Source organism: Muntiacus reevesi, chromosome 3 (genome assembly GCF_963930625.1).
Source record: "Muntiacus reevesi chromosome 3, mMunRee1.1, whole genome shotgun sequence".
Taxonomy (NCBI): domain Eukaryota; kingdom Metazoa; phylum Chordata; class Mammalia; order Artiodactyla; family Cervidae; genus Muntiacus; species Muntiacus reevesi.
Genome location: NC_089251.1, coordinates 102,141,102 through 102,148,935, shown reverse-complemented (window position 1 = coordinate 102,148,935; position 7,834 = coordinate 102,141,102).

Genomic DNA, 7,834 nt, shown 5'->3' with positions numbered 1-7,834 from the left:
AGTGACTTGCCATCCCTCTGCATGCCTGTTCCTTGTACCCCTGCCTCCCTGCACTTCTGACTTTCTTATCTCATGGTTGCCACCGCCTCGGGCCTCCAAGCCTGCTGGAAGAGCCTTCTATCCCCAGACAGACCCTGCCCAGAGCCACTTGCTCTCACCCCGCTACAAGCCTCTGCCCAGATCAGCTCTTGCTTTTCCCAGCAGGCCGAGCTGGGCCTCCTCCATCGGATCCCCCAGGGCTTGAGGTCATCACGAGTCTAGGGAATTAGGACCTGGGTGGCAGGACTTGTGGGTGGGCAGGCAGCAGGGTCTTGGAACCTGCTTGTTGAACCAGCTTCCCAGTGGGTTCTGCTGCCCACTGTCCCTGCTGGAATAGGAGCGTCTCACCCCTCAGCTGAGTCCTGGGGGCCCTTCCGTCAGCTCTACCCTGACCTGGTTCCTGCCACTCCCTGCACTGGGAAGAAACACTTTCCCAGAGCGTCTGTTTCTCCCCCGACTCACCCCACCTGCTTCTTGGGCTGCGAAGGCAGGAGTGGGCGGGGTAGGGCTGGGCAGGGCTGCAGAGACCAGCTGGACTGTATTTGTGTTGGGGGTTTTCCTCTTTAGCTGGTTTTCTAGACAAACAACCTGTGAGGTTGTGGGGCCAGAGCCAGACCCACCCCCTTATGGGACTGGAGGGGTCACAACAGAAGAGGCTGGGGTCCCAGAGCCAGGCTGTCTTAAGGAATCCTTGCAGCTCTGTGATGCAGAAGCTATTTCCCCATTTTACAGAGGAGGAGACTGAGGCTCAGAGAGGCCCAAAGACATGCCCAAGAGCACACAGCTGGGGAAAGAGCCGGGAGGGGGTGGCTCAGCAGGGAGTGAGTCTGGGGGGCAGCGGGTGCCTCCTCCTCCAATCCTCCCGTGTCTCACCGCGCCCTCCCCCCATTTTGTGCTCCTGCCCCCCCTCCCCCAGGCAGCCTCTCTCCTCTGCAGGCGGCCCATCCTCAGCGCTGCCCTCACCACTCTGCTCCTGAGCGGACGCGATCCCAGTTTCACCAGTCAGGGTGCAAGCTGTCCACTTCGGGTCACAGCGGCAACATTTAAGAAACTGGCCCCAGTCAGGACCTGCTCTAAGGCGTCACCCACGGTTAGCTCCTTCTGTTCTCACAACAGCTCTGAGAAGCGGGTGCAGTTATTATTCCCATTTTACAGGCGGGGAACACGAGGCCCGGAGAGGCAACCCTGACAGCCCAGATGCTTCCCCACAGTCTCCGCCTGGCTGTCCAGCCCGGACCGCCGACCTCTTGCTTCCTCGTGGGCCCCCGGCCCCGGGGTCACTACCCCTGCCCAGCCCTGCCACGATGCCCACCGCTCGCTTCAAGTCCCCACCGCAGCCCCACCCGGAGGTCGGGGGTATCTCAGGCCCCTTTCATCCGCGTCCGCGCTGCGCGGGGCCGGGCCTGGGTCCGCGCTCAGACGCACGGGGCGAGGCCGGCCTCCGCTTTCCCACAGCGCCCCCTGCTGGCCAACGCGAACGCAGCCCCGGGGCCCCCGACTCAGGCCCGGCCCACCGCCCTAGGAACCCTCTGGGTTTACAGAGGCCCTTTCTTCCAGCAAGCTCAAAGCACTTTCCCATCTGTGATCTCCCTGGCCAGGGCCCAGCCTCAGGAGTGTGGGAGGGCTCAGCATTTCTCTCCCCACTTTACAGAGACAGACGGGGCGAGCCCCAGCGTGCTGTTGCAGATCCAGAAAAGAGCTCCTTTCTCCAATCTTCTCAGCTACAGATGAACAGACTGAGGCCCAGAGGGGAACAGGCTTGCCCAAGTGATACCTGGGCTAGAACCCTGGGGTCCTAAATACTGTCCAGGGCTTTCCCACGACATCAAGATCTCTGCTTGTAGCTCAGCAAGATTCAGCCAAGTCATTAAATGTAACGAGCATCTGTTGTCCCGGGTGTAAAACGAACACTGTTTCCCGCTCTGCCTGCCTCCCAGGGGACGGGGAGATGGGGGATGTGAGAACAGTCATGACCGGCTGTGAGGCTGGGTGATGTGGGAGAGAAGGCAGTGACCCCTCACCGCACATTTCAGCAGGACCCCACCCCTGCTGTGAACAGGCACAGGAGGAGACTTCAGTCCCAGGCCCGCCCTTCAGGCAGGCCAGTGTGCTGCATATGCAGCCCATGTCCTGCCCGCACCGACTGCTTAGAGACTCAAGGGCGGGAGGGAAGAAGAAGCGGTCACCGTCTCACCCTGCGTCTCAACTCCTGACCCTTGCTGTGCCCCTCCTCACACTTCTCACAATTTGTCAATTTATTTATTCCAGTGACTTGTTCATGTCTGCCTTCTCTGCCAGACTCTAAACCAAGTGTCAGCAAACTTTTACTGCAAAGGGCCAGGTAACAACTATTTTTGGCTTTGAGAGCCATGGGATTCTTGCTGCAAGAACACAGTTCTGCTGTTGTAAGGCAGGGCGGCCACAGGTAAACAAATGAGCACAGATGTGTGTCAATAAAACTTTATTTTAAAACGACGGCCAAAGGCCAGATTTGGCCTATTGTAAGGCAGGGTGGCCAGAGGTAAACAAATGAACACAGATGTGTTTCAATAAAACTTTGTTTTAAAACAATGGCCAAGGGCTGGATTTGGCCCATGGATCATGGGCCACCTACTCTAATCTCCAAGACAGCTGGGACCTGTCTGATTACTCTCAACTGTATACCATTTGAGCAGACAGCACATTGCTGATGCTGACTTGATCAATACTTGACGAATGAGGACAAGAATGAGGAGGGACACAGGAAAGGCCTCTGTGGCTGAGACTCGAGGGGTGGATACAGGGGACGTGGACTAATCGAGGGGGATGCACAGTCTGTGCAAACATCCAGAGGTGGGAATGGGGGCAGACTGCAGGGCCACAGGAGCTGCCAGGCTCCTAATCGCCCCTGAGGTTCAGACGGAGGGGCACGCCTGGAGTCTCCCAGCTGCTGCAGCGTGGCCACAGCTCGGGCCCATCAGGAGGCCCATCAGGACAGCACCTGGCACACGGGAAGGTCTCAGCTGCCATGATTATCACTGTTGCTGTTATTAACCCAAACTTACCCACCTGCCCCCTCCCCCTCAAGCCCACACCAATGGCTCCACTGAAACCAGGGGGCTCTCCCACACTGGGGGTGTGCCTCTGATGCCCATGAGAACTCCTGCCCCTGAAACAGCTGGGGGACACCTGTCCTGAGGCAGGAGACACTTCACTCGGCTTACGCACCAGGCTGGACGCTTTCCGAGAGCAGGGCTGGTGCCTCCTTCGTGCCCTGTGCTGTAGCTGTTCCTCCTCCATCAGACTGAGGGCCTATTCTCTGTCCCTCCCCTGTCTCGTCCAGCTGGTCACTTGGAAGGGACTCTGACCTGTCATCTCACTCCAGCTGGAAGCCCCCCCCCGCCCCCCCAATCTCAAGCCTGGAGCTGAGAGTGCAAAACTCTGAGGTCAGCCTGTGGCCTTTTCTCTCAGGCTTCCTGGAAAGGCCCCAAGCCCTGGTCTCCGGGGCCCATAGGCAGGGCCTGGCCTCCAGAGGTAGCACCTGGCACCTGAAGCCTGCAGGTGGAGCACGTAGTCCCTCCAGCGGCAGGGCTCCAGGCCCAGGTGTGCTCCTAAATGGCCTTGGTTGGCTTCCTGGGCCTCGGTTTTCACATCTGTACAGTGGGAGTCAGGACCAGGAAATGTGAGTTCAGGAGTGCTGGCGGCCTAAATGAAGACTGTGTGCAAGTCTGGTCAATGCAGCCTTGTGTTCTGAAGCCTGGAAGGGAGATAACAACTTTGTTCTAATAAAAAGGCACCCTGGGACTTGCCTGGTGGTCGTGGCTCCCAATGCAGAGGGCCTGAGTTCGATCCCTGGTCAGGGAACTAGAGTCCACATGCCACAACTAAGAGTTCACATGCTGCAACTAAGACCCAGCACAGCCAAAAAAAAAAAAAAAAAATGTAGCCCTTACTAGGGCAGACCCAGCCTGTGCCAGAGCCCAGGGCTTGGTGACCAGAGCACAGGCATGGTTTCTGTGTCCTCCTGCTTGGCTGGGCTCCCTCATGCAGAACACACGATGCACGATCTCACAGAGTGGGTGAGTCTAAGTCGCTAAGCTCGGCACTTTCTGGATAAATTGGCCTCAGGAGGCAGGCCAATGACAGCAGTGAAGAATGAGGCTGTCTTAGGCTGTCCCCTGGTGGTCAGACGGCACATGACACACACGGCCCCAGAGACGCATCTCAGGGGAGCGTAACCTGCCTTGGTCCCTGCAGGGGGCCGCCTCCCTGCCACAGAGTCAGGGTGCCAGCCTCAGACCCCTGAGAAACGGATCCTGTCGTGAATCAGCTACTGTAGGCCAGGCCTGGGCTGGGCACTTTAGAGATGAGCTCAGTGAATGGCGCTACCCTAACCCCCGGCCGGGGCTGGCCTGCCCCGTCACTGGCGCCCACCACAGCGTCTCTTCCGTCACCTGGGAGCCCCCTGCAGGACTTACCCTCTTCTGTCTCCCGGTCCCACCCAGCCATGAGGGAGTAGGGGGAGCTCTCCCTAGTCACCCCACTCCAGCTAGAAGCCCCCGGGCCCACGGCTGGATTGCAGAGCGGGCACCATCTGAGGTCAGCTGTGGGCTTCTTGCCCAGGCGTCTCAGGAAGGCCCCCAGCCCCGGTCCTCAGGACGCCCCGGTCAGGTAGGGCCTCTGGAGGAACAAGGAGCTGTACTGGGAGCCTCAGCTGGGCCTCGACAGCCCCCGACCCCCACCCCAAAGGTGACTGGAAGGGAGGAGGCTGGCTTGCAGATGGAGAAGGAGGATGGGGCTTCCCAAGGCTCTCTGGATGAAGACGAGATCCCAGCACCTTGGGATCCGGGCCCACGGCCTGGCCAGGCCCGCCACCCCATCAGCTCACCGCCAACCCCCCCACCTCTGTGCGGCAGCCACCCAGGCCTGGGGTGGGGGATGGTGCAGGGCAAGGGGAGCCACAGGCAGAAATAGCTCAGGTCAGGGAGGACAGCGGTATACCCCTGTTCCCGCCCAGTGTGGCAGAAGAGCTGCCTCCAGAAGAAACACAGACTCGTCCTGCTGAGAATCGGACCCTGCTCCCACCTCCGCACCATCGCCCATGCCGTTCTCTCTGCCAGGCCGGGTCGCACTCACCTTCCATTTGGGGACTTATCACTGTCACCTCCGCCGGACGCTGCCTCCACCTGAGAGACCAGATCAAGTCCTCCTCTTCTACCCTCTCAAGAGCTCTTGTCTAGAACCTTCCAGGGCAGTGAGTCTCAATTTGCCTGGGCCATTATCGGGTTAATGCCAACCTCCCCCACCAATCTTCTCCCTCCCCAGAGAATGGGAACCTGTCTCCATCGCCACCCCACAGCGCTGGGCACGTAGTAGGTCTCCGGAAGTATCTGCTGGATGAAGGAGAGGTGAAATCAGACAGCCCTGGCTGCAACCACTTTCTGGACGTGTGGCCTCAGACAGGTCTCACGTTCTTACCTTCAGTCAGTGAATATTTACTGAACGTCTACTAGGTATTATTCTGAGCACTGGAGGTAAACCCAGATCTGTCTGGTTTCCAGTTCTGTTCGCTTTCCGCTTATCCAGCTCTGTCTTTCCTGAGAAAACCAATGTTGAGGAGATGTCTGAGGTTGGGAGGTGGGCACCTCCAGTCTGAAGTCTCATCCTTCCCCACTGGACCCTGGGTGTCATAGATCCCGGTCCCCATGGGACCGTCACAGCCTGCCTCCGAGTCTTTGTGGACATGGAGCGTGCCTTCATCTCTGCCTGCCAACATCCCTCTTAACCTTCAAACTTCCACTGCGGGGCCACCCTTGCCTTGACACTGTCCTCCTGACCCTTGGCAGAAGCAGCTCTCCCCGACCACCCGTGGCTGGCGTGGGGGGTGCCCCGCTGGCCACCCTGACCAGAGTTACTTATGCTCGTGGCTCCGCGGAACTGTGCTGACCTCCCTCTCAGGACTGCCTGGGCGGGACCAAGTCTGAGTCATCCCTAACCTCCCAGTGATTGACTTCTCTCCCACCAAACTGTGCAGCGTCTCCTCTCCACGCTCCTGCGCCCAGCCCAGGGCCAGGCACTCAGCATGGTGGACGTTCACTGTCCGCCAGGAGCAGCGGGGCTGGCCACGCAGAGGGGGCGCTGGCTGGATCCCCCAAACCATGTCGAGAGAGTGGGACGCAGAGTGTGACAAGCACAGCCAGGCACTCTCCTCTGGCCCCTCCCCCACCAGGAGCCCCCCTCCCCCATGGATGGCTGGGGGCAGGGGGGTGGAAGGTCACCAGGCAGATGGGCTCTGGGCTGAGCCGGAAAAGGACAGCCTGCCCTCGGGGAAGGACAGCCACATATCTTGGCGCTGTCCGGGAATTGTCCGTGTCAGCAGAATTCCAAGGACGGGGAAGGTGAATGTGGGTGTGCTGGGGGGGCAGCCCACCCTGCAAGGCCCAGGCTCAGCCGAGGGCCGGGGCTTGGCTGACGGGCTGCAGGCCTGCGTTCCAGCCCTCACTCGGCCGCCAGCTGGCTGTGTGACCTTGGGCAGGCCCCTGCCCCTCTCTGTGCTCCCGTCTGGACAAGGAGAGGATCAGTCAGTGGAGAGCTGACCAGCGTGAACGCTGAGGCCGGGCTGGCCAGAGCCCCGCCCTGGACGTGTCTCTGGGCTGCGGAGCAAGTGCCTGTGGTGGCACACTGCCCAGCCTCCCCGTGGGCCTCTGTCTCAGGCTGAAGGGGCGCCCTGGGGTCCCCAGCACCTTCCCCCCAATGAGCCTGACACCCCCTCTGCCCCCAGAGCGGCCGGGCCGCCAGCGGGAGCCTCTGCGGCTGTGACCCAGCGTCCTGCGTCGGGGTGAGTCACAGCCCTCTCTCCAGCCGGAGCCAGGCGCCCCGTGACGGGAGGAAGAGAAAGCACCCCCGCCTCCCCACCCTGGGTCACAGAGCTCGGACCCCCACACGAGGGCGAGGCTCAGAGCTCCCCTCTAGAGCAGACTCGGTGGGGAGGGGCTGGGGGTCTGAGGCGGGCAGGGCATGGACGGTCTTGAGCACCCCAGGACCAGCGCATCTGTCGTGCTCACACCCGCACCTAGTAGGCGCTTCACGCACGTCCATTGCATGGAGGTTCTTCAGCATTCTCACTTTGTGAGGAAATGTCACACCCGTGTTCACCATCACTGCTATTTTTAGCTCTAAGTACCTACTACGGGTCAGTCATTTTGCACACATCATCTCACTGATCCTTACAGCAATCACATGAGGTAAGATTTCTACCCCCAGTTAACAGGCAAAAAAACCTGAGGCTCAGAGAAGGGAAGCAGCTTGTCCCAGGTCACACAGCGGGTGTGAGCCAGGCACACGTTCTCACCAGTGGTGCTGACATCCCTGGCCGGGGTCTCTCCCCACCAGGAATTTTCTCCAGAGAAGGCACCAGGCCTGAGGAAAGAGGAGATGCCAGCGCCCACCCCACCGCCCACCCCTACACGGGCAGCCCCAGGCCCGGCTCCTGCCCGGCTGGAGGCCCTGAGGCCCACCACACGGCCACCCCAGCTGCCTTCATCCTTCAGAGCCCTGCTGGGCCGGCACCAGGGAACCTGGCCTCCTCACTCATAAAAGGGGCACCGTGCCACCCGCCCCCTGCCTGGTGCACGGAGGTGTCAGGATGGACCAAAAGAGGCGAAAGTGAGCACTCCGTGCCTAAGGCTGAGGAGCTGGGGTGTGTCTGAGCACGACTGCGTGTGAACGTGAGTGTGTGTGAATGTGGGTGTGTGCGGTGGTGAGCCTGTGAGTGAAGCATATGCTCGCACGTGCGACTGTACGCACGTGTGTTCAT